General features: G+C 52.0%; 1 long non-coding RNA gene across 1 annotated transcript; it reads right to left on the bottom strand.

Moving 5' to 3' along the window:
- Positions 1-115: 115 nt before the first annotated feature.
- On the bottom strand, positions 116-22,567 carry LOC113460071 (uncharacterized). The gene is made up of 5 exons (XR_012583060.1): positions 22,308-22,567; positions 22,057-22,166; positions 21,047-21,161; positions 20,784-20,924; positions 116-2,957 (listed from the first exon to the last, which is right to left on the bottom strand). It is a non-coding gene; the product is annotated as an uncharacterized LOC113460071 (long non-coding RNA).
- Positions 22,568-24,460: the final 1,893 nt, after the last annotated feature.

Genomic DNA, 24,460 nt, shown 5'->3' with positions numbered 1-24,460 from the left:
TGCAAAACCACCTCAAAAATTGCCTGGTTGAAGAACATTTAAGGACTGAAAAAAAAAAAAAAAGAATGGGTCTGCAAGAAAGCAACAAAATCCATCATAGGTAATTATTTACTCTTGATTGTCAAAAAAAAAAGAGATGGATTGATGAAAGGAGTTGGTAAGCAGGACGATGGTGGGAGTGTTGTTGAAGGCAAGCACTGCAGTGGGATCCAAAAGCAGGAATTTTCATAATCTATGGGCTCTTAATTATCTAAACGGAGGTCTCTTGGAGCTGCCTGAGTGAAAATTAATTAGTTTTCGAAATAATAGCTAAATTGATACTGGGAAGAAGTTTGGGTTCCAAAATAATGGCTGAAAATTAGCCAGCCTGTTTCTCCATTTCTCTCTGCCATGTTCAGGAGGACATTTGTCTCTGTTGCTTTTTCAGAAGAGGGCCATTAATCAAATCAGCAGATGGTTCTTCCCAAGCCTGGGGTGTTGCAGAAACACAAAAGGGAGGAGGAGGAAGCAATCACCAACAAGTGTTAGGGGAAAAAATCCTCCAGCCCAGTGATTAGCAACTCCAGAGTCCATTGCCCTTGAAAGAGCAGGAGCTGTTCAGCTGGAGTAACTCCTCCGGAGACAAGGAACGTCTCCTGTGACAGGCAGGCACCTCCAGGAAAGGGATTTGTCTGTCTTTAAAACAAATTACCTGCACTAATCCCAAATACAGGATTTATGTCTCCTGGCTGACCCAGGTTTGATGTCCAGCTTGTCAGTGCCTGCTCAGCCGCTCACCCACGAGTGGGCCACACACACCAGACTCATCCCTGCATGCCCTGGGGGTTTGTGTGCTGGCCTGTCCCCCTGCAGAGGTGTCACCCCAGCACGTCCCACAGGAACAGCTCCATGCAGGAACATCTCCTGTCAGCACCAGTGACAGCTCTGCTGTCACACACCGCCAGGACCATCTGAGGGGCTCAGGGGCTATCAGATGAGCACACACGCTAAATCAACAGCAGCTCCTCAAAGAAAACCCCTCAGTGGTCCCTGCCTCCCTGGGACAGCATCAGCCACAAAGCACCCTCACAGAAGGGACACTGCTCCTGAAGGGTCCCTGCTGTCCCAGCTCACAGACAGGCAGGTCCATGTCACTGCACAGGCAGCTGAAGGCTGCCCCATCCATCAGCAGCCCCTGCTGACAGAGCCCCTGGGCTCAGAGGAGCATCTGCTCCATCACACACACACAAGTGACACGTGTGAAACCCTTCAGAGCACTCTCTGCTGCTCCTTGCCTCGGATTTATGGCACAATAAATAACAGGGCAGAGGCAGGCACCCATCCCCTCTGCACTGTTTGTGCTGCTCCAACCCAGCCCTGTAGATCTCCTGGCAGGATGGCATCACCCCACACATGGCTGAGGGACAGGAGGTCCTGCTCCCAAGGCTCCTTCCCTTTCCTGTTCAGCAGCACCAACAAACCCCATCCTTCTGAGCTGCTCGTTCTCTCTCACAGCCAAAGGAGGGGTACGTGCCTCCCTGAGGGGTGGTGCTGCTTCTGCAGCATCTCCCAGAGCCCAAGCTCAAAGCTCAGACCCTCTCCATGAAGCTGACAGCCACATCAGTGTCACTGTTTAGTAAGAAATGACAAAAAGGCAATCAGAAAGCTGAGTGGCACAAGCACAAGTCTTTACTTTGAACCATTTCTTTTATTACACTGTTCCAATACAGGTGGACTTGATTGGTCATTTAATCAATGCATTTCACCTGATGGGCTAATTAACAAGATGCCCATTTATAAACAATGAGAATAACAAGAAAACAGACATTAGGAAAACAACACCTGCAGGTTGTTTTTAATAATCGGACATCATTGTTTATCTCCAACTCCCTAAGTTCTCCCAGGCCGATTCTGGAAAAACTTCTCTCGTTTTCTCACTCTCTGACCAGGCTGTCATGTCCACAGCATAGGGGTGACCAGAAGGCTCCTGGAGCCCATGGCTCTGCTCAGGACTACCCACACTCTGTCATCCCCACCTTACACTGCTGGGCAGCAGGACTGGCCCTCAGCAGGACCAGGGCCCTCAGCAAGACCGGCCCTCAGCCTCCTGCAATTAAGACTGGGAGGGCATAGGAGAGGGCTATGATGAGGTTGATTAAGAGAGGATAGTTAGTCATGGGAGATGATTTGAGTTAAGCTAGGGAGAGGATCTGAACCTCTCAGTTAAAGGACTTAAGCCTTTTGCATTTTCTGCCACGCTAGCTGGTCCTTTTCTTGGATGTGGTCTGGTGTGATAGCCTTTTGTAATTTGGTTGTTTTGATTACTTAAGGTGAAGGTTTGCTTGTGGTATTGGCCAGCAGGATTGGCCCTCAGCAGGACCAGGGCCCTCAGCCTTCAGCAGGACCAGCCCTTGGCCCTCAGCCCTCAAGCAGGACCAGCCCTCAGAAGGACCAGGGCCCTCGGCCCACAACAAGACCAGCCCTCAACCTTGGCCCTCAGCAGAACCGGCCCTCAGCAGGACCAGGCCCCTCAGACCTTGGCCCTCAGCAGGACCAGCCCTCAGCAGGCTGTTTTGCCATGGAAGAGGAGGAGCAGCACTCACAGGAGAGCTCCTTTGGACAGGATGGCACGGGGGCCATGCCCGCAGCAGGAGCAGCACTCGTTTTATCAGCGCGGCTCTCAGAGCCCCAGCAGGCCCGGGCAGCAGCACAAACAGCTCGTTAGTCACGGGCAGGCTCCTGCTGCTCTGCCAGCCCGGCTGAGGCGATCGCCACCGGCAGCACATCAAAGGCAGGCAGGGACAGGAGGAGAGCACACCTTGAGGGTGCTGGGCAGCATCAGCCTCGGCTCCCAGCTGGGTAACCTTGTAGTCGCCCGCTGCAATGCCTTAACTGGATTTATTGCTCTGCCATGGGCAAAAAAAGGCAGGTGGATGCTGGATTCTTGGCCATTATTTTGATTTTTCATCCTTCACCTGCTGTGAATAAAAAAAAAAATGACAGTGAGAGCAGCAGCCCCCCAGGCCAACACCCACCGGCATCCCCAGAGCAGGGCAGGAGCACCCATTGCTCACTGTGCCCTACATGGTCCAGCAGGCCGCTGATTTATCCTGATTTATCCCCAGGGCCAAGAAGATGGAAGCTGGCCAGCAATCCTTAATCAAAATAGAGGTACAACTGCCTTGAGGAAGGGTCATGTTCTGTGCAGGAACCAGAAGTAGTTTCCTGGCTCAGTTGTTTTCAGCCTTGCTTGGATTGCCCTTGTTGCCAGAAATGCACAAATTCAGCTGGGAAGATAATTGAGTTGCCAGGTTTTGGGGTGTCTCTACCCAGAACAGAAGTGGAGCAGTGCCAAGGCCCCAGGGAAGAGCTGTGTGTCAGGAGCTGTAATGGGGCTGGCTTGCAGAGGCTTGGGGGGCACAGCATCCACATCTCCTCCTCCAGTTAGGGCAGGCATGGCAGGCTGGGGAGCAGATCCAGCTCCTGGGCAGGATGCTTGGCTTGGCTCCTTGCCGGTATCTCCACATCTGGTGTTTCCAGCTCTCCTGTCCAGCCCCAGGCTCCCTGCCAGCCCACACCCGCTCCTCTGGGCCCTGCAGAGCTCACACGCTGGGGTGAGCTCACCGTCCCTCCTCCAGATTCCTCTCCAGCCACTTCCCAGCCCCAGGCACCGGGATGGTTTTTCATCTCCTTTTTTGCAAGGTGATTAAACACTGCGCTTGTAAAACACTTCATTCTGGGAAACAAATTATGCAAAACACAGTGGGATCTCACACAAATGGATACAGCCGGCAGTGGGGACTCTGCTCCCGGGATTTACTACTGGGGACTGTGAGAAGCTGCTGGCCTTGCTGCTCCAGCCTGGGAAAGGGTGTTCAGCACAGAGCTCTGCTCCATCTCAGCCCCCAGGGAGCTCCACACATGGCACAGGGACAGACTTGTTGGGAAGGATGAAAGTTTGACAGGAAATTCTCACAGATATGGATGCTTGGCAGAAAGATCTCTGAATGTAGAACCTGAGAACAAAACTGAGACAGAAGCAAGTTTTGACGTAGAAGAATAATAGATGTATAAATTGAGGACTGCTCAGCCAGCCTTAATGGACAGCTAAGAAAGCCAAGGTTATGTCAAGTTGGAAAGAGATTTTATGACTTAGAGCAAAGGATAAGCTGGCCACAGACAAAAAGATGTTTTTACCAAGCAGAAAGATACCACAGGCAAACAAGATGCATCGATGTCGCAAGTAGAATAAAGGTCTAAGAATTTTCCACTGCAAGAAAACTGAAAAACAACTTTAAGTTTAAACTGTACCATACTAACTCATGTGATTAGTAATGGCCATAATATGGTAATGAATAGTAGTTATGATAGGCTGTAGGTAATAGTAAAGGTATTGATTGGTTGTTATGCATTAAGGTGCACAGTGAAGAAAAGTATATAATGCATTGTAAGCAAAAATAAAGTGTCTTCAGGCTTGTCTGTAGCTGGCAGCTGTAGCTCTGTCACCCATGACCCTGGACTGCTGTAACATCTTGGATACAATAAACTGCATTTTGAAGAGCCCCCTGAAGTCCTGCATCTCTCATGTCAGGCTCTGACTCAGACAGGTCTGGAGAAGGCTTGAGCATGGCACAGAGCAGCTCTGGAGGCCCAGCACATCTGCAGCTCCTGGTGTTCCTTGTTTTAACCCTCACGTGGGTTTTTCAGAGCATTCTGCTGCTGCTGGCAGTGCTGGTGCACCATGCTGGGATAAGAGCATCTGGGTGGATCTTCCCTCACTGTGTTTCCAAGCAGCTCCAGGGATGCTCTGCTTACCCACAGAGCTTTGCCAGCACAAGAACTCACTGGCCAGGCAGAGCTTTCCACACCTTGGGCCACTGATGATGGGCAGGGAGGCTGCTGAGCTGCAGACAGGCCCTGGTCATGGCAGGCATCACAGGGTGGAGCTCACTCTCCTGGGATGGCTCAGGGATGCTCCAGGGGAGAGGACTGCAGGTAGACAATGTGCTGGGTTAGGAACAAAACCCATCCAATCTGGAGCCTACCTTGGGGAGGCATCATTGTTAAAAAGAATAAAGGAAGAAAAGAGAAATTAAGATTCCCTGCCCCCGAATTGCTGACTCACAGGTGACTCAGGGCTGAGTTTAGCTGTGCTCTCACAGTGGGGTGAGCCCTGCTGGCCTCTCCTGAACCTTCTGATCAGACCTTCCAAGTAAACCCTTCCCCGGCTCAGGAGAGATCCCAGTCATGCTGCAAGGGGATTATGGAGCACCTCTGCAGGCTGGGATGAGCACATGGACACCCTGAGGTGCTCACACAGCTCTGCTGGGCATGGGGGAGACAGCACCCAGAGCATCACACCTGGGGAGTCACCATGGCAACAGGGAACTCCACAGCGGGGAGGGGTAACTGCACCGAGGGGCCTGGGGACAAGGGGTGGCACTGCCTGACACCAGTGGACAGACCCCAAAGGGCCCTGCCAGCCCTGCAGGTGCTGTTCCAACAGCTCAGCCTGGCCTGGGGAGTGGGGATGGCCCCTGGGGAAGCACTGAGCTTCTCCCAGACCAATTTCCACAGCAGAGTGCCACGTTCAGGACTTTCTGATCAAAGAAAACTCCATTTCTAAGCCCTGATGGTATCGGCACCACAGCCTGACCCGGCTGGGAGCTGAGCTGGCTCCATCACACCCACCCCTGTCAGGTCAATCATTGCATAACCTCACACTAAACCTCCATCGAGCTCTTCCCAGGAGCCCAGCCCCCAGAGCAGGGCTCAGGGCTCATCCAGAGAGCTGCTCCTCACTCGTTGCTCCTCTCCAGCCCCAGGCAGGAGCTGGGGCCCTGCCTGCCCCGAGCCCCCCACAATCCCAAACCCTGCTGCCCTGGGCCGTGGCAGGAACGGGGACAGATTCCCACAGGTCACTGTCAAAGGAGCTGAAGGCATCATCCCTTCTCCACAGAGAACAGCACACACTCAGCTTTTCCAAGTCCAACAGCATTGCTGAGAGCTTTTTTCTCTCCCCCTTTCATTTTTCATATGCTAAAAATCAATTCCTCCTCTTCACTGCTAGTAATTCCACTGAACTTTCCCATCCCATTGTTCCCTTTTCCCTTCCCAATTGCTGCATTTTCCAGGCTCTGTAATAGATGAAGTGGTGCCCATTCCCTTTTTCTATCTATTTTTCCACATTTTTGGCTCATGGTGGCCACTGTGGCCAGGAGACATGCTCTGGCTCTCACTTCTCTGGTTAGGACATTTCAGCAGGCAGCTTCCAGGAAGCCCTGGGAGCCACAGAAAACTGGGGCAGTGCTGTGTTCATGCCTTCCTTTGCTATCCATCCAACCTCCCTTTATATTTAGGGGTAAAGAAGGGGCTGTGGCAGTGATTCAGCTGCTTCCTCCCAGTCTGGAGGGAGAGAGGGGCCCTGTGCATCTGCAGAGGGGAGATAAGGGAATGGGGCACCTTCAGTGCCCGGGATCTTATTAAAGGAGATCTGGCTGGAGATGCTATCACTGCCCAGAAATATCTGTGAGTTCACCCTCCACAAGCACACCAAGTGAGCAGGGTGAGCAGGCTGGGCACTGTGTGGGGCAGGGAGCAAGGACAGGCTGCCCCCTCTCCAAGGGACCATGAGCCACCCTGTCCCCAGGGCTGGCCACAGTCATTGGTGACAGATCAGACCCTGGCAGCTGCTCAAGCACTCAGCAGTGCCAGAGCTGGGGTTTGAACCTGCCAGCCCATCACTCATCAGGGACATGGGGGACAGGGACAGCTCCAGGACAGCCATGGCACCTCCCAGCCCTGCAGCCCGGCTCAGCCAGCCCCAGCTCCCACTGCCAGCCCCGTGGGTGCAGCTGGTGAGCCATTCCCAGTGTTTTCCCAGCCCGTGCTGCTTCCCCAGAAGAGCAGAGCTGATTTGCCAAGGTTTGTTCCCACCTCTCTGCTCCATGGCAGAGGGAATTGGGCACCACAGCAGCTGATCAGCAGCTGTTAAGCAGCTCACTCCAGCAAAGCCCAGAATGAGTTCTGAGCTTCACCCAGGCAGGTGAAGCTCAGATTTCCAGATCCTTCACCTCTGCCCTGACACCTGTGAGCCAGATTTGTCTCTGAACCATCATGTGCTGCTGTTCCTCTCAGGCAGGCAGCAGTGCAGGGAGGGAGCCCTGCCAACAACCACCACCCGTGCTGGGCATGGCCAAGAGGAGCTGTGGGAAAGGACCCAGTGCCAGGGGCTCCTTTCTGCCAGGGCAGAGCTCACTTTGTCCCTGCAGCAGTTTGGCAAAGGGCTTGTGGAGGGCAGCAAGAGCCTCAGTGATGCTTGTGGAGTACAGACAGGAGCAAACAGCAGCCAAACAACAGCAGTCTTCTTGTCAGACTAAACACCACAAAAGCCACGCGAATAATCTCAATAAATTCTCCCCACCCTTCAGAAGGGGGGGCAGAAGCCTGCTCTGAGTCCTCCTGGGAAGGCAGAGAGGATGCAGTTCCTCCCCAGGACCCCTGGAAATGCCTGTGCACAGCTCATGGCAGTCCCTGAGTCACAGAGACCCCGGTGCCACCTCCCAGCTCCTCCTCCCCTGCACAGCATGTGCCCTTCCCACTGCTCTGGGGAAGGGGGACAAGCACAGAGCCCCCACAGGCACAGGGCACGTGGGCAGAGTGTGACAGGGGCTCTGCTCCAGGGGAAGCTCCCAGCCTGGGAACGAGCTGTGCTGGCCAGCAGAGCTGTGGGAGAGGATGGCTGAGCTGGGGACACCTGAGGGAGCAGAACAGGCCGAGCACAGCAGCAGGGAAGGCACATAAGCATCAGTGGAAGGAGTTCAGAGGAAGGAGAACTTCAGGGAGACAGAAACAGCTGCCAGGAGCTCACAGAAACCCAGGTTGGATTGGCTGGGATGGGACTCTCAGGATCATCTGCTTCCAATGCCCCTGTCACAAGCAGGGACATCACAAGGTAACCAAGAGCAGAAAGATTTGGGGAAGTGAGCAGGCCCAGGTATGTCAAAGCAAAGGATGGGAAAAAGCTTCTGTCAGTTCCTCTCACCCTCTGTAAGCACCACCCTGGGAGCTCCTTGTCTGGGATCACAGCCTGCCCAGCCACATGGGGGAAAGTACATTTCTGGGAAAGAACAACACAACACATCCAGCCAGCCAGCAAAGTGTGTCAGCAGCTCATGGCTCTGTGGGTGACAGCCCAAACACCACCAGGACATCTCCCAGATAAGGAGGCCAACCTACCCTGAGGAACAGCCCTACAGCTGGAGAGAATTCTTTGTGCTTCTCTGTGGCATTCACATTCTCTGAAAAAATCCCTTTGCCCAGGACTTTCTCCTGGAAAGCTGAGAAACCTCAGAGAAAATGAAAACAATTCTAATCTCATTTGCTTCTCCTGTGTTTTGCTCATGTGGAATGTGTTTGGAGATTGTTTACCCACAGGTGACTGTTTCATTGGATTCTGCTGTGAGTTGTTTTCACTCTTTGGCCAATCAGGGCCAAGCTGTGTCAGGACTCTGGAAAGAGTCAGGAGTTTTCATTATTATCTTTTTAGCATTCAGTAAGTATCCTTTCTGTATTCTTTAGAATTGTATAGTATTCTTTAATATAGTATAATAAAGTACTAAATTAGCCTTCTGAGAACATGGAGTCAGATACATCATTCCTACCTTCATTGAGGCTTCCCTGCAAGTACAATACTTCTCAGCATTACAGAGCAGTGTAATCTCTCCCGCTCCTTCTGCACTCCCCAGTTCCTCACTCAGACACCTCTGCATCCCAAAGGAAGCCCCTTTGAGTGAAACAGAGACCTGGCCTGTTGCCATGGGCTCCCCTCTGCAGGCCCACAGCTGCCCCTGTCACATCCATGTTTTCTGAAAAATCCCTTTGCCCAGGATTTTTATCGTGGGAAGCTGAGAACCCTCAGAGAAAAAGGAAAACAATAATTATCTCATTTGCTTCTCCTGTGATTTGCTCCTTTGGAATGTGTTTGGAGATTGTTTACCCACAGGTGATTGTTTCCTTGGATTCTGCTGTGAATTATTTTGACTCATTGGCCAAGCTGTGTTGAGACCCTGGAAAGAGTCAGGAGTTTTCATTGTTATCTTTTTAGCATTCAGTAAGTATCCTTTCTGTATTCTTTAGTATAGTATAGCATTCTTTAATACAATATAGTGTCATAAAATAATAAATTTACCTTCTGAGAACATGGAGTCAGATTCATCATTCCTCCCTGCCACGAGGGCACCCCACAAACACAATATGCCCCCACAGGCCAGCACATGCCACCAGAGGGGACCAGGGACATTCAGGGATGGTGGCAGGAGAGCACAGTCCTGGCTTGGTGCTGAGTTTTGCACTGTGCTGCTCTCAGCCAGACTGAATGATCATTTACACTGCTCTTTCCCAGCTACCAGAAGAAATGGCACAGTTGGTGAGCAGCAGCACAGAACCTCTTGGTGTGACAGCTCCAAGGGAAGGCAGACCCCTTTCCTCCAGCCCTGTGCTGTACCCAGGGCAGTTCCCAGCCAGCCCAGCTGGGTGTTTGTCACCAGCAGCAGGGTGAAGGGAACAGCCAGTGCCCTGACACAGCTCCGAGCTGCTTGTGGAAGGAATGTCTATTTCAAGGAGTCAGAGCCTCTCTAACCTACCTTCCTTTGAAAGGAAAAAAGCCCACCTAAATATATCCTCCCAGAATTAGAGCTTTTAGCCTGCCTGCCTCCTGCAGCCCTTTGTCCGGAGCACCAAGAGCTGTTTCCCTGGAAATGGCAGTGCAGGCTAATTGCTGTTTGAAGCCTTTCCTCCCACAGAGCAGAGCTCAGCCTGGAATGCCTTTCCCTTCCCTGACAGCTCTCTGGCAGAACAGGCTTCCCATCCTATTTCTCCCTGGTTTTCTCCCTGTACAAGGAAGATTTCATCAGAAGTGTTTCCCTGCAGAAGGCACCCGAGGGTGTGTGCAAAGGGAGAGCTGCTGGGGACACACCTGGGGACTGACAGCTCCAGGGGACCCTCAGCAGTGGGATGGACCTGGAGCCTTCCCTACAGGTGAGTCAAGGCAAAGAAGAAATGTGAACAGGAGGAAAAGCACATCTGATGTATGTGGTTTTTTCACCTAAGCTCCTGAGAAGAGTAGGCTGTCAGAAGGCAGGACAGGCATTGCAGTGACAGCTTCTTATTTAATTGCTACACCTCAGAAGAAAAAGAAAAACAAAACAAAAAAAAAAGCCTTCTCATGAGCTAAGATGATTTTTCCCTCAAGAAATCCTCGAGGCTGGGTGTTTGCATTGAGCTCTGCTCCCAGTGAGCCCCTGGGGCTGGGAAGGCACTCGGTGGAAGGGAGGATGCTGGGGAGGAATGTGGCCCAGCAGTGCCCTCTTTGGGCACAGCACCTGCAGGGTGTGCAGCCGCATCTCTCCTTGATCGCCTGGGACACAGCAGGGCTGTGTTCCTCGTGCAGCAGAGCCAGGCTGGAGATGCTCACACACAGCAGGAGTTTGCTCTGGCGGCCACAGCCAGGCTGAGGAGCCAGCCACAGCCCCCCACCCACCTCCTGTGCCTGGAGCTCCTCTCACAAACCCTCACAGGCAGACATCAGGGTTTGGAGAAGCTGGGGTGCTTGGATCCCTTGAAGAAGCACCTTGAGGGTGTTTTCAGGAGGCTTTGTCAGCTCAGGAAAGGGACCTAGAGCTGCAACAACATCCCTGCAGTTTGTGTCAAACTTCTGGATGGGCAGTGCCCCCACAGCCTTGCTCTGCTCCAGCCCTCCCCTGGATTTCCAAGGGGAGACACCTGATGGAGGCAGTTCCTGGGCTCTTTGGTGGCACACAACAGTCCTGTGAACAATCACCTCTGAGGTTAATTAGATAAAGTTCTCCAACAAGGTCTCTGGCAGAGCAGGAGTTCCTTTCCTCTGTGTTAAGCCCTTTTTTAACCCTCTGACAGCTCTCAGCATCCATCACACTGCTGACCATAGCAGGATCTGCTGCAGGACATCAGGCTGAGCTGCAGAGAACCATGAGCAGCAGAAGGAGAAGTAAGAGCTGAGCAAGTTTAGAAATTGTCAGCTCTAGCAGCAGCCCCAGAGTCCCAGCGTGCTGTGCCCAGAGTGCATGAACAGTACATGGTATTGGAGCCACAGCAGCACCTCTGGCTGCAAGCCTGACACATTCCACAGGGAATCACAGCATCTGGAGATGCCTCAGAGCTCTAAGAGGCATCACACAAGAGAAACAAAGGACAGTGCTCTCTGTGTAGTACAACAGGACTATTTGCTTGCAAAAATCCCATGGTTTCTCCATTCCTGGTCTTGGAAACACGCAACCTGAAGGATTTCTTGAGGGAAAACCGTCTTGGCTCATGATAAGGCTTTTTTTTTTTTCTTTTTCTTCTGAGGTGAAGAAAAAGAAAAATTATTATTATAATATATTATTATTATTATATTATTTAATATATATTAAATAAGAAGCTGTCACTGCAATGCCTGTCCTGCCTCCTACCAACCTGCTCTTCTTCAGGTGCTTGGTTACCAGCCTGAAAGGGCTGAGGGCAATCCCAGCCCTGCAGGACAGCAGAGAGGACACAGCCTCCTTTATCTCCAGAGCAACCTGAGCTCCTGAGGGCCAGGGTTAATCTAGGCAGCCACAAATGAAGCAGTCACTCTCTGCCAGCTGCAGCATTGCCAGGGAGAGGTGCTGGACAAGGTCTGAATGGGATGATGCAGAGGAAAAAGAAATATCCAGGGTCATTTGTGCCTTGGATGCTCCATCTCATGGGTTTCTCCTGTGTGTGGCTTGAGCTGCTGAAGAGCACAATGGTCAGAGGCTGTCAAAGGCACCCCAACAGCACAGGCATGTTCCTGTAAAGTGCAATGAGCTGCAGAAGAGCTTTTTCATTAGTGACCCACATTTAAAGCTGAGCTCCAAACCAGCAGAGCACAGATCAGCAAAGCCATGCTCCATGACCAGCCCTTTGCCAGGGAAACATCCCCTCACTGGAACAGGCAGCCCAGCCCTCAGCCCCAGCCAGCCCCTGGCTGAAGTTATTCCTGCACAATTCCAGAGGATTCAGAGCCCAAAAGCAGCTCAGGGCTGGGAGATGCAGCAGGGACTGAGGTCAGGACAAAGCTGGGCTGACGGCTGTGGGATCAGGAGAGGCTGGGACAGTGCAGCCCTGCAGGGCAGGGGTGATGGGCAGGGAGTGCTGGGTACACCCCCGCCCAAGGGACAGTACAGACCTTACCCAAACATCTCCAAGGCTCTCTGAAAAAATCCTTGGAGCATGGGAACACAGGCATTTTCCCCTGTAAGCCCCTGGGAGCATCCACCTTCATCACCCCCCACTGCCACCCTTCTCAGAGACCCTGCCCTGCGCTGGTCAGGCACACAGAAAACAACTCAAACCAGGCAGGAGAGGGAGGAGGAGGAGAACACCCTGCTCTCCAGCCCTGTGCAGACCCTGTCCATCCTGATCTCCCCACCAACCCATCTGAATCCACAGCCTCTGCTCCTCAGCTCCCTGCACACTCCAGGAGCCAGCAGAGAGCCAAGATCCCACTCCAGGACATCATCCTGGCTCCAGGACATTAACCTGATTCCTTGTGACTGGGTAACCCCTCCTCAGCCCACTCCGGCCTCCCCCAGGGCTGCAGGGCTGTGCTGCTGCACAACCCCACAGTGCTACAGCTCCAGAGCTCCAGAAAGCTCGGGGTGCTCCCTCCTCTTCTCTGAGAAATGCATAATAGGATCTGAGCAGGAGCTGAGGAAATTGCCTTCCTTTATCCTGCCAGGGCCTTGCCCAGACTAGCTGGGGAAGGGGAACAGAGTCCAGCAGTCAGCAGCCCCTTTGCCCCTCAGATTTCCATTTCATTTGCATTTTAAGTTTGGGGACTGCTGAACTTGAGCCCTACAAAGGGCAGGGGATGCTCCAGGGCCAGGTTCCTGCTCTGCAGGTCAGCCATGGAGAGAGGAGAGAGGCTCCCAGCAGCCCCTGCTACACATCATGGGGTATCACCAAGTGCTAGAGGAAAAGGATCAAGAAACAAACCCAGAACCCTCTGGCCGCATCCTGGCATGCTCAGCCTAGGAAGAAGCAGGTCACATTTCTCCATGGATACTGGGACAGGGATACTAAAGAGGATCATGCCAGCAGTAGGCAGTGGTCCAAACTCACTGGTTTCAGGCATTTCAGAAGCCAGGACTTGCCTGCACAAGCTCCCAGAAATTATCCCAACAGCACCAGAGGCTCTTCCTGCAAGATCCTCCGTACCAAATGGCCCAGCAGCATTCCAGATGGCCAATCCATCCAGGCTCCCATCCCTACCCCCTCCTGGGAGCCTGGAACACTTCCTGTACCCACAAACAGGAACTATGGATCAACTGGAGATGGTGGCTCCGTACAACTGCTTCCTTGGCAGACTCAGCAGGGCTGAGGAGGAGCTTTCCAAGAGGCCACAAGATAAAACCAGAATATTTTGCAGTCATTTGTCAAAGTCTGCAGGAAACACTGGAGTTTTGGCAATGCCTCTGGAGCCTGACCAAAACCAGGACCTCACAGTCCTACATAAGCACACCCACCCCCAGCAGATCCCATCCCATGGGAGGGGACGGGGAGCAGCTCTGTTCCCCCATTTTCTAGGGGTCCCTGGGAAGCACAACAAGGTGAAGGCAGTGGTTTGGCACTATGATGAACCTCCAGTAATTTCCCTAAAGAGCCATCAGGGAGACTCTCCTGAAGGTGTTGCTGGTGTAGATGGCAAGACAACCCAGTGGCTGGAGCAGGGAGAGCTTCTCCACCCCCAAACCACAGGGGACTGCTCCCTTCTCTCAGTCCAGCCCCAGCTGGACACAAAATGGAAACAAAATTGGATGAAAAATCCTCCAGCTCATCCTGGAGCAGCCAGTGTCCCAGGAAAACAGCTCATCCAGCCCTAGAGGAATTGGTCACACACCAGCAGAGCTTGGGTTCAGCACCTCTGCAGCTCTGAGCAGCAGGCTGTGCCAGGGAGAGAAGGGGAAGGCCCAGATCCATCCCTGCTGCTGGGAGCCCTAAGGATGAGTGTGTGGGGTCTCATCTGCTTTGGCCTCACTGATTTCCCTCAGCTCTGCCCTCACCCACAGTCAGGTGCCCTGTCCAGCCTTGCAGGAGCTCTGGAGCAGGATGAGGACACCCATATCCTTCCAGGACAAACAAAGGGAACCACTGAGACAGCAAAGGCACTGCCATGAGGAGAGGATGGCACTGCTGCCCCTGGCCTGTCCCCATGCCCCAGGACAGGGCTGCCTTCAGCAAAAGCTGCGCTGTGTTGGTGCAAATCAGCTCCTTGTATCCCATCAAAAAAGATTTTTCCGTTCAAGAGAGAGGGAGAAATGTGGGAAATGGATTTGTAGAGAATTCTCAAAGCCTGACAGAAGGCTCATACAGTCTGCATCTGTATGCAAACTTTGAGATAAGAAATGCTGACTTAGAAATGCCATGGAATAGGACAGACATTGTTGAGAGAAAAATGGAGCTAGAAACAAGTTTCAAAGGATGGCAAATGAGACTAGCTACTTTAGAGAAACAGAACTGTGAAAATTGCATTGTAGTAGGACCCACGAGGGGTAATTTTAGATGATTAGCTTTAAGGCATTTACAGCATGGTGTGGCTAAAGCTGATAGGCCAAGAAACACTTAAAGTGTGTTGTAATTAGGAAATAGTTGGTTCTGATTGTGATGGTATGAATTATAACATGTGCATTGTCCCACCCTTCTCATGAGACTGAAAATGGAATAAAAGTTTTTTAAACACCTCTCAGTTGCCCCATCTGTGGGTCAGAAAAGGCCAAAATCCAGCATCCCTGGGAGGCAGGGTGCACCCAGCGCCAGCCCTGGCTGTCACACTCAGGCTTCCCAAGGCTCTCAGCTCCCAGCCTGGAAAGCAAACTGCAGCAATTACCTGCTCTCACTGCTGCAAACGGCAGCACTCCGTAAATAAATTACAGCTCGGAAATTAATAAGTGCTGCCTAATTGGGGTTTAGCATCTTAAATTCCTGAAAATCCTTGTAAGATGACAGAAAAGGAAGAAGGGAAGATGTTTACTTGGCTGGAGAGCCCTAATCCAGCCCCAGCAGTAGGCAGGACACCCAAGGAGCCTCAGCCCTGCCTGTCAGGGGTTGTTGTGCTCCAGCACCAGGATGTGTCTGTGCATCCCAGGTCACACCAGTTTTACTCCTGGCAGCAGAGCAGCAGTGCTGCAAATGGCTTTTAAACACCAAGCTAGAGCTTCCAAAGCAGAGCATAGGGATGAAGAGAGACCAAACCAGAGAGCAGCTGCCAGGCTGGGCCTTTGCACACGAGGCAGAGAACCCTCTGGCATTCAGCACTGGAGGAAGCTCAGTGTTCCTCTCCTCCTCCTGCCAGCTCTTTGGTGCATCCCACCATCACCATGGTGAGAGCTGGATGAGCTTTGGTTACCTGGGAGCACTCACAGCCTCTGGTGCTGTGTGGGGAAATAATTTTGCAGCCAAAATCCTGCACAGATTCCCAGCAGACGATTCCCCTGGCGCCAGGCTGGCAGCTTCCTTCAGGCTGCCACCTCTGCCGTGCCCAGTCTGCTCCACCAGCCTCTGAGCAGCCTGTCCCTGTGCAGGGAGCAATGTGCTGTCCAGATCTGTTCCTTGCTGCAGCACATGTGCACTTGTGCCTGATGAGAGCAAGTCAGAGCCATGATTCTTTGTGGTGCTGATGGTTTTGCTTTCCTTTGACTTTCTCCCAGCTCCCTCCCAGACACCCCAGGGTTCCTGAGGGGCTCCGTGTCCCAGCCCTTTGCTGGGAGATGAGGAGAAGGGAACTGGGATAAGAGTGTTTTCCAGAGCTCCAGCTCCCTGGGGCTGATCCCTGAGGATCCCTCAGTGCCTGCTGATGGGCACACAGAACAGGCACTGCTGTGCAGCCACATCCCATTCCCCACACACACAGAGCTGTCCTGAGGTTAAAGCACTGATCCCTTTCCTGCTGCCCCCATCATTGACACATCCAGGTGAGCAGTAAACACAGCCCCCGCACTCAGCACTGGTTTTCCTCTCCACCAACCTCTGGGGCCCTGGCACAGGAAAACCTTAATGGATCCGACACAACTCCCAGCACAGAGCAGCTCCTCTGTTTGATGCAAAGTTTAATTTGATTTCTCACTTGAGTAGCTGAGACATCCTTGATGCACATCCTTCAGCTCCTTCCAGATAAATCTGCTGCATACAATTAGCACCAGGAGTCACCTGCATTTCACCAGCCTCCAGCAGCACCTCCCAGGCTGCAGAGCAACCCCACTCCCACCTTTGGAAAAGATTTTCCATGGCATTTTCCTTCCTCTAGCACGGGGAAAGATGGGGTTAAACACCTTTACTACATTTCTGTAATCCAGGAGAGCTGTTGGAGGGGCAGAGGCCAGGGCAGGAGCTGCTGCAGCTTTCCCAGCTCAGTCTCCAGCTGCAATTCCTGCAGCACTCCCTGCTGCCCCAAGCCACTCTGCTCCTCCCCAGTAGCAGCTGCATTTCAGCAGGGCTTGGGGCAGCTGTGCAGCCCCTGGAGAGCTCTGGGAACAGTGAGCAAATGCTGTGACTGCCAAGAAAATATGGGAAGCACAGGTGGGAACATGGTGTTCCTTTTTAATGTCTTATAAAAATCTGGAGGTTTTTCTGGCATCTGTTTTCAGGACACCCTGAAACTTAAAATCCCCAAAGCCTGAGGAGCACAGAGCTGCTGAGCCAGGGTCACTGTTGGGGCAGGAGGGAGACCCAGAGCTTTCCAAAGAGAGAAAGCTGAACAAGGAGAACAATGTTGGCCTGTACCAACCACAGTGATGCACAGGCAAAGGTCTCACCTGAGACTGGAGAGCCCCCACAGCCTCTGGCTGTTTTCTGTCTGGTTCAGAACTCACTGGTGAGCCAACTCGACTGAATCCATTCTCTTCCCAGAGCTCTGAAGCACAACAGTTGATTTAAAAACCTTACAGCAAACTGTTGGGGAGTGAAAAATGGATTTTCAGGCATTAAAGCACAGACCGAGGAGCAAACAGACACCTTTGATTGAGAAATCAATGCTGGGGTTTTACAGCACTTCACACTAAGCAGCAGCAGAGCCCAGCGTGTGCCTCATCCCTGCAGGGCAGGGGGGGAGAAACCAGCAGAAAGCAGAGAAATTAAACACTCTGAGGCTTCCCATGGCCTTACCAAAGCCAAATGTGCCATGTTTCCAAAAGAGACCCTTCAGATGATGAACTGACAGGGAAAGGGTCCATGCCAGACCTTTCAGGGGGCCTCACCTGGCTGCTCCCAAGGCTGAGGGCTGCTCTCTCCTCACCCCTGCTAACCAAGACCCTGATCCAGTGGCTGACATTGCTGCCTACAGCAGGGGGTTGGAGCTAAATGGCCTTTAAGGATCCTTCCAACCCCAACCATTCTGTGATTCTCTGATCTCTTCCAGCCCAGGGATCACCCAGGAGCTCCTGCTGCTCTGTCAACCAGCCTTGGATGCAAAAAAAGGAAAAAAAAAAAAGAAAAACCCTGAAAAATATTAAAACAGAGCCTGGGATTGATGAAGGTGCCAGAGGGAAGGAGCAAGTCACAAAGGGAAGAGGAGGAACAATCCCTGCCCCCAACAGGGATGTTACAAGCAAGAGAGACAAGCTGACAAATTAAAACAGACCACGAGAACCCCTGATATGTTTTAAAGTCTTCTCTCAGCTTTCTTCTTCTCTTTAGTATGTTGAAAATTCATCTTCAATTGCAATCTCAATGCCCCCAGAGGGAAAAGCAGCCTGGCATAAGGCAGACTTCCCTCTAGGCAATGTGAGTCTGTATTACCAGAGCAAAAAGCCTTTCATCTCAAAATCGTTCCCTTCCAGAGCACTTGACCCAAAAGGAAGTCTCCTTTATTTCTCTAAAAGTCACTTTCTCTCTCACATCCCGTGGCCTCAGAAGGGAGCAGGGAGGAGCTCTCTGCCTTCCCCACAGCCTGGCAGTGCCTGCCCTGTGCCCTCCAGTGCCCACTCATGCCAGGGCCCTGCTGGGCAGGGACAGCCTCTCCCTGCAGCAACCAGGGCCAGGAGCTTGGGGACACCCCTGCTCCCCAGAGAGCCCTGCCAGGCTCCACAAGCCCCTTCTGCCCACGGACAGGGACCTTCTCCAGGTATTTCCACCCCTCAGCCAGAGCCAACACAACAGGTGGAGCCATGACTGACTTGTGGACACCTGAACTGTTTCTCCTCAGATGCTCCAAGCCAGGAGTGCTCCCTTTGCCAGCCAAGGCTGCATCCACAGCACCTGGGTGGTTCTGGACAGCTCAGGGGAGCCACCAGACACAGCAGATAGAAACCTGGGAGCTGCTGGTGCCCTGCGAGCTGTTGGGACTCCACAAGGAGCCAGCTGTGATCCAGCAGCTCCCAGTCCCTGAGAAAGCTGAAATAGAGGGGACAAGGGGCACCAGCAGCTCAGCAGGAGGGAGGGGAATGGTTGTTTGCCACTGCCAGCAGGCAGCCAGCAGCTGGCATGGGTGAGACAAGGGCTCCTGGCTCCCACAGCCATCTGAGATGCAGGGACATTGCCACCATGGACAAGGATCTGTGCACCAAGGCTGCCAGCCCAGCCTCACCCTGTGCAGCTCTGCCCTGCAGGACACCAGACCCCAGATACCTCCCACGTGGGGAACAGCTCAGAAAGCAACCCTGGGTCAGAAAGCCAAAGCCCAGCACAAGTCACTGGCTCCATGCTGAGTTTTGCCATGAATTTGCAGTGTAATGTCAGGAAGGACAGCAAGACCCACAGAATTACAGCACATTTCTGCCCCTCCAAGCTGAGAACCACCTGAATCCCAAGGTGCTGGAAAAACCTAGGGACTACTTGTGCAGAGCTCTGCAAATTCCATGTTTTTAAAGCAGCCCTTGGGGTTGTTTGAAGCTCCTGCTGTTGGGATCCCAGCAAGCAGCTCCTGAGCACGAGCTTTGCTTTCTCCTGAACACACACACACACAGGTCTGGGCTACTCACTGGGCTCAGCCATCCTGGAGGGAGCAGGCTTATCAGGCAGGACTGGCAATAAAGATAACAGTGGTGGTGATGGTTCCTGGAGCTGAATTGCTCTCAGTGCACCGAGGGAGTGACATGCAGTGCAAGATACCCACAGAGTTCTATAGAATAAACACAGCCTGCTTCAGTTCACATAAACCAGCCCCACAGAAACATTAAAATTCAACAGCAGGGCCATCAGCTGGTTCAGCTTGGGCTGATTTCTGCATGCCTTTGGTAGCATTTTTAGGGAGGCTTTTTCTGAGGCTCTTTTCTCCAGCTGACAAACCCCTCAGCCCCCCTTTTTCTGAGCACTCCCAGGACAGTGAAATCCTTAAAGGAAAATAATTTCCAAACCTCTTAGAGATAAAAAAGTCCTATTAGACTAATTTTTAGGATGCAGGGGGGAGAAAGCTTAAGCTAAACAAACTAGTGGAAAAAATGATTTATTAAAGTAGTTGGATGCTATCAGGGAAGCAAGCAATTTCCTGCAAGCACCATTCCACTGGAACAGATCTGTCTCACCTTCCTGGCAGTGTTCCCTCTGCCTGCCCTGCTCCCAGAGCAGCTCCAATGCTCTCATCCCCTTCAGTGACCCATTAGCAGCCACGGCACATTTGCCATTGTGTAAGTGGCAGCAGCAGCAAACACAACACTCTAAATACATTTTCGGCAGCTACAGAGTGGTGTAATTAATCACAGGGTGTTTTACAGGCAGCAGGAGGCAGGGGAATGCTCAGGGCTGTGGGAAAAGGGACATCAGGGCTCGCTTCTGCTGCCTGTCCCCACCCTGCCCTGCCAGAGGCACACAGAGGCTGAGGCCAGGCAGCAGCTGGAGCTGGAGTGGAGGTCAAGCTGTGTTTCACAGCTCCTCCCAGCCTGTAAGCTCCAGCAAGCGACTGTGTCCCCAGCCTGCTTCCTTTGGGCACATCCTCGATCAGCAGTTAAACAGCCCTGGCTGTCAGTGCCTGCAGAGGTGGAGAGTTAACCCTGCTCCAAGCCACTCCCTGCATCTTCCCCTTCCCACATCCCTGAGCATCAAGACCTGCTGACACAGAGCAGGAGAAACAAGGATGGAACAGCTTTAAACACCCTGAGCAGGATCCCTCCAGCTCCTGCCTCAGCACACAACAGCCCTCAGTCTTCATAGAATTCACAGAATCACTGGGTTGGAAGAGACCTTCAAGATAATGGAATCCAACCCAACCCCAACACCTCAACTAAACCCTGGCACCCAGTGCCACATCCAGGCTTTGTTAAACACACCCAGGGATGGGGACTCCAGCACCTCCCTGGGCAGAACATTCTAGAAGTTTATCACCCTTTCTGTGATAAAAAACCCCAAACTTCTGATGATATCCAACCTAATGAAAAACTTTTTCCTGATATCCAACCTGCATTTCCCTTGGTGCAGCTTGAGGCTGTGTGCTCTGGTTCTGTCAGTACTGCCTGGAGAGAGAGCCCAGCCCCACCTGAACAGAATTCACAGAATTCTGGGTTGGAAGAGCATCGAGTCCAGCCCAACCCTCTCCCTCCTGCAGTCCTGTGAAGGTTCCTGTGGGATGCTGCTGGCTCCTGCTGCCCACCCAGCAGCTGGGATTGCTGGAGAGCCTCCCAGTCTCCTGAGAGCAGGACACAGCACGTGCTGCCAGTGTGCCTGGCTGCCCAGATCCCAAGGGCATCAGCAGAAGCAAATGGAATAGCTTGGCCCTGGAGAAACCTCACATAAACCTCCCACCGCTTCAGACACCTGTCAGGGACCATTGAACTCACCAGGATGGCACAAATGGCAAGCTGGGAGCTTGCAGGACTTCTCCAGGGATGCCTTGGCCCTCTTCTCCTGCCATCCTCCCTCATCCAAGGACAGTGGCACACATGGAGGTGTCCTCCTGCTTCAGAGGGCACTGCCCTCACCTGTAGAGACAGAGACAAAAAACCAGGTTTTGTTTCCTGATGCTGAACAGGAAACTGAAGTCCTGAAGGCTGTAGTGGAGTTGAAGTGTCAGCATTCACCCTGTGCTCTGAAATCAACCCACCTGAGACAATCCTCCTCTTTCTCCCTTGCTTCAGCCCCACTCCCTGCTCTTTTCTGAAGTCTGGCATCTCTCCTGCTCTGACTGGCTGCTGTCTCTGAGCAACACCAAAGCAGTGCTGAGCAGAAGGGAAAAAAAAGATTGTAGATATATATATATATACAGCAGCCTTTAAGCCATGCTTTTAATATTTCATCTTTCTTTTTCTGCCAGAAGAAAGGAAATTCCTTATGCTGGCTGGGCTGCAACCTCACCACCACAGCCCCGAGCCTCAGACAGCCCTGGCTGCCAGCCCCTCCAGGCAGACAGGGAGTGCCAGGCTCATCTCCCACCCACCCAGACCTTTCTGCTCCAGCATTCCCTGGTGCCACTCAGGAGGTGGCACTGAGGGGGCAGGGAGGGCTGGGAGCTGCCTCAGAGCTACAGAATTCAAGATATGGCAGAGAATCCCTGCACTGAGCTCCACAGGCCACTCAGAGGCCTCCATGGACCAATCCTGGTGGAAATTACCCAGAAATGGTGACAGGTCTGGGTCACCCTGAGGGACACCTGCCAATCCCTGCCACCACACTCTGTGTCACAGCCAACTGCCATCCCACTCTCACACCAGCTATCCATCAAGCATCCTGTGTGTCAAGCCAGCTTTTATTTTTAAATTTAATGTCTGTAAAGTATTTTGGCTTTAAATTATTCCGCAGCCTCCCTCGGTTTGGCGGCGCTTCCCCGTCTAGACAGAACAATCTTGTTGTCAGTGAAACAGATTCGCCCTGACATCCCTGCCGAGATGTTGCTGCTGTTTTGTGGAAAGGAAAAAGGCTAAAAAGCTCATTCTTTACAGTTTGGAGATGTGATTCCTGTCCATTCAACTTCAAACAAACACCTCAATAAATAATCCCGCTGTCTCGGGTTTGATCTCCCTGTGTTAGGCAGCGCAGGATGGCTCAGCAGCAGTGGGGTCCCCCCTCTCCCACCTCAGCCAGGGATTCCCACCTCTGCTGTCCTTCCAAACCCACCTGCTTTGGCTGCAGGGCAAGGGCTGCAGTGTGGAGATCCCTGTGGCAGCACAGTCCTGCTCCCCAGCACTGACCTGGATCCTCTTGGCTGCAGGACAAGTCGTGGATGGCTGCATGGGAGATGCAGAAGAGGCATTAAACCAAGTCAAAATATACCTTGCACACCAGATTTATTGCCAAGGCTCTGCCAGCATGAAAGGCTACAAATACTTTTTTTATAATTAAAAAAAGTGCTTTTCCCCCTTGCTCACCAAGGCAAAGATAAACCAGACTGAGCGTTCAGCAGCACCTCGTGTCAGCCTGTGGAACTTGGAGAGAGAAAACAGCCTGATCCAGCCAAAAATAACGTTGTTCCCCTTTTGCTGTGCCGGTGACACATCCATGCTGCCTGCAGTCAGGAGTGACAAGAACCAGCTGGGCACCTTTCCATGCCCTCTCCTGGTGAGACAGCCACCCATGTGGCACCAGAGAGGTGATTTTACCTTGTGTGGGACATTCCCTACCCAGGCATCACCCAGGGGAAAGGCTCAGCCCCAGAACTCAGCCCCTGAGCAGCTGCACACACACAGAGTCACACAGCAACTGAGGGGCCAGAGCTCAGCCCCAGGGATGCTTCTCAAGGGTGCCTGTGGCCAGGGGGGCTGGAGAAGAGCTGAACTCTGGTATTTTCTGAGACTCTCATCATTGGAAGGAAGGAATGATGAATTTGACTCCATGTTTTTAGAAGGCTAATTTATTATTTCATTATATTATATTAAAGAATGCTGTACTAAAACTATAATAAAGAATAGAGAGAGGATCCTTACAGAAGGCTAAAAGATGCTAAAGGAAAAGTCGTGACTCCTTCCAGAGTCCAGACACAGCCTCACCCAAGCCTGACTGTGATTGGTCATTAAGTCAAAACAATTCACATGTTGGATAAACAATCTCCAACCACATTCCAAAGCAGCAAAACACAGGAGAAGCAAAAGAGATAATATTGTTTTGCTTTTTCTCTGAGGTTTCTCAGCTTCCTAGGAGAAAATTCTGGGCAAAAAGAAAATATGACCACGACACTGAACATAACAGCACACACACCTATAGGGTGGCAAAGAGTTCCATTAGCTGATTTCATTCCTGAAATGCCTCTGGAGCTCCAGGAGGTGCCCAGCTCAGAGCAGACTGGATCAGCCCCCCTGGTTAACATTTAATTCCACACAGTAAATCAGGTGCAAAAGCACAGTGCACGGGAGGAGACACTTGCCTCTAAATAGCCAAACAGAAAAAATGCCTCTGAATATTCAAATGAGAGAAATGCAGTCATGAAGCAAGAAGGGCTCTCCACGCTTTTTGCCCAGGCACCCACATCCAGCAGTGCAGTGGGAAGAGCTACAGCAGGAAAAGCTCCACACCCGCTTCCCACCCTTTGTGTGATGTACAACCTCGTGGATTCATCCCTGTCCTGACCTCCATGGAGACACAGAAGTTTCCTTCCCCCAGCTCTGCCTCTGTCCCACAGGGAACAGCAATCCTGGCAGCCCCCAGCACACCCACCCCAGGCAGAGCAGATGGCCCCAGGATGCAGAGAGGCAGAGCAGAGCGGGGGAAGATCCCAAACATCCCAGAGATGCTGTGCAGAGCTACCCCAAGGACTGACTGTACCAGGGAAACAGCAGATGGATGTGGCCTTTCCTGGGAGCACGGAGACCATCCCACACAGCACAGAGCCCAGGCAGGGCTGAGAGCAGCCTGCTGCACACAGCCCAGGTGTCACTGTCATATTTTCTGAAAAATCCTCTTTGCCCAGGATTCTTCTCCTGGGAAGCTGAGAAGCCTCAGAGAGAAATGAAAACAATAATTATCTGATTGCTTCTTCTGTGTTTGCTGCTTTGGAACGTTGTCTGGAGGTTGTTTACCAACTGTTCAGTTTGATTGGTTTCATGTGAATTATTTTAACTTAATGACCAATCACATCCAGCTGTGTTGGGACTCTGGAAGAGGGAGTCACAAGTTTGCATTATCATTCTTGTTAAGCCTTCTGTCTGTATCCTTTCTCTATTCTTGAGTATAGTTTACAATATAATGTAATATAATGTAATATATAATGTAATGTAATATATAATGTAATGCAATATGCCTTCTGAGAACATGGAGTCAGATTCATCTCTTCCCTCGTCCTGGGGACCCCAACAAAGGCCACACCCAGGCATGGCTGAGAGCACCTGTGGTGTTTGTGAGGTCCCCAGGGCAAGGTGGAAAATGAGAATCTGACTCCATGTTCTCAGAAGGCTGATTTATTATCACATCATATCAAATCAAATCATAGCATGGTCTTCTAAACTATACTAAAGAAAGAGGATACAGACAGAAGGCTTAACAAGAATGACAGTGAAAAACTCATGACTGACTCCTCAGAGTCCCACAC

Source organism: Zonotrichia albicollis, chromosome 18 (genome assembly GCF_047830755.1).
Source record: "Zonotrichia albicollis isolate bZonAlb1 chromosome 18, bZonAlb1.hap1, whole genome shotgun sequence".
NCBI classification, from domain to species: Eukaryota; Metazoa; Chordata; class Aves; order Passeriformes; family Passerellidae; genus Zonotrichia; species Zonotrichia albicollis.
The sequence above is the reverse complement of the archived record's forward strand: the minus strand, read 5'-3'. Positions and strand labels throughout refer to the sequence as shown.